Raw genomic sequence first — 2,077 nt, forward strand, 5'->3', positions numbered from 1 at the left:
ACAAGTTTCCACCCTGAAAATGATGGTTTCACAACCCCAAGCTGCGCAATGGTAATGTCCCTCCCCTTGGCAGTTAGGGAGTACATGAGCCGGGCATATATAGACATTGTTTGTTTGGAGCCTTCTTTCTATAGAGGGTATTCCGCACCAATAGGACGGGATTCGAGTATAGGTCCCATTGTGCCCTTTACCTTTAAAGGATCCAGAATGCCAATTCTTTCCTAGCAAATCAAACAAATCAAAATGAAAACAAGGGGTCATACCTAGTATAAGAGGTTACATATTCACTGCTGGAGGTTAGAATAGCAGTCCACAGATGTGTTTGTGCTTGGGGGAAACACTGGGTGTTGTCAGCAATACTCAGAGAAAAACAATTAAGTTCTGTAAAGCCTTAATTTTGAGGGATTTTCCGTCTTTCTGGGTGTCCATCTTTCCAGGATATGCTCAGGGAGGGCTTTTATTTTTTTTACTTATGACTGAGGAATCCACGGTCCCCGCCCCACTATTTTAACTGGAGTTGGTGTTGTAAGTATCACTTGGTATGGGCCAGTCCACCTAGGTTCTAAGGTGTCAGGTTGGTGCTTCTTTACCCATGTCCAGTTTCCTGGTTGCACATTGTTGGCTGCCTGTTCCCTTTCCCTTGGTTAGGCCCAAAATGAAGGTGTCAGAGCAGATGATTTGTCTCTCACCTGTTGCACAGCCTGCAGGCACTCGATGAGGGAATGATTAGTGACTTCCATTATTTCTACTTCTTTCAATCTTGGGAGGATTTGGGGAAGGTCTGCCAAACATAAATTCAAATGGGGACATGCTTTTCACATAGGGAGTGCATCAGACTTGAAGTAGGGCAAAAGGTAAAGTAAGGATCAACCTAGCTCTCGCCAGGTGCTAAATGCAACTTAACGAACAATTCATTTAGGGTTCTGTTTATTTTTTTGTACTTGCCCTGAAGAGCTTCCAGTTAATATTTAGAAGCATTGCTAAGACTTTAGTAATTTGAGCAATAAATGTTGGCCCATTGTTGGACCCCAAGGTGGTGGGAAGGCCAAATCTAGGGACAATTTTAGTTACTAATAATTTACACACAGTGGCAGCAGTTTCCTTCTTGGTTGGGAAGGCTTCCACCCATCCAGAACAGGTGTCTACGAACACCAGCAAATATCGGTAGTCATACTTTCTAAATTTGATATCCATAAAGTCCACCTCCCAGAATTCTCCAGGACTACTACTTCAAGCTCGTGGTTGGGGTTGCTCCTTTTCTTTCTGGGGTTGTTTACCCGAGCACAGTGCAATCAACGGTGGGTGACATCTGCCACCCAGTGTCCAAGCCTGGGTATGTAAAAGTGCCTGAGAAGCAACTGAGACAGTTTAGAGAGGATCCCAAATGCATACCTTCATGTAGTCCTTGAGTCAGATCTCTCCCAGAGCTTCTGGCATGAATCTTCTTCCATCAGGATGGAGCAGCCACCCTGGATGCTCCCAGCCTTTTTGGCAGGCCAGCTCTTGGCTTATCTTTAGATCATTTTCTGAGTATGTAGGTTGTGGCTGTAACACTGGGGATGGCATGGTCACAGTCACTACCTTGGGGATTTGTGGTATAGTCCTGGCATTCGAGATCCACCGGTCCGGGGGACTGGTTAGGAGTGGTTCAACCATAGGTCCCCCTACCACAGCAATATCCTGTCCCAGTGTAAGCTTCCTAGCTTCTATGACTAGGATGGCCGTGGCAGCCACAGCTCGCATGCAGCTCAGCCATCCTGCAGCTACAGAGTCCAGTTTCTTTGAAAGATAGGTCACAGGTCTCTTCCATGGCCGCAAGTTCTCAGTTAGCACTTCTTTTGCTGTGCCTCTGGCCTCACATAGACAATTGGAAGAGCTTTACTATGTCTAGTAGGGCAAGGGAGGTTGCCCATATGAGCGAATTTTTAAAGGATTCAAATGCTTGTTGTTCTACTTCAGTCCATTTAAGTTCTTTTTCCTTTCCCCAGTACTTGCATATAGGGGTTTCGTTGTTTTTGCAAATCCCAAATTCCACAATGGACAGTACCCCACAGTTCCTAGAAACTCTTGCAACTGC

The sequence above is a fragment of the Tenrec ecaudatus genome, unplaced genomic scaffold (genome assembly GCF_050624435.1).
Source record: "Tenrec ecaudatus isolate mTenEca1 unplaced genomic scaffold, mTenEca1.hap1 Scaffold_99, whole genome shotgun sequence".
NCBI classification, from domain to species: domain Eukaryota; kingdom Metazoa; phylum Chordata; class Mammalia; order Afrosoricida; family Tenrecidae; genus Tenrec; species Tenrec ecaudatus.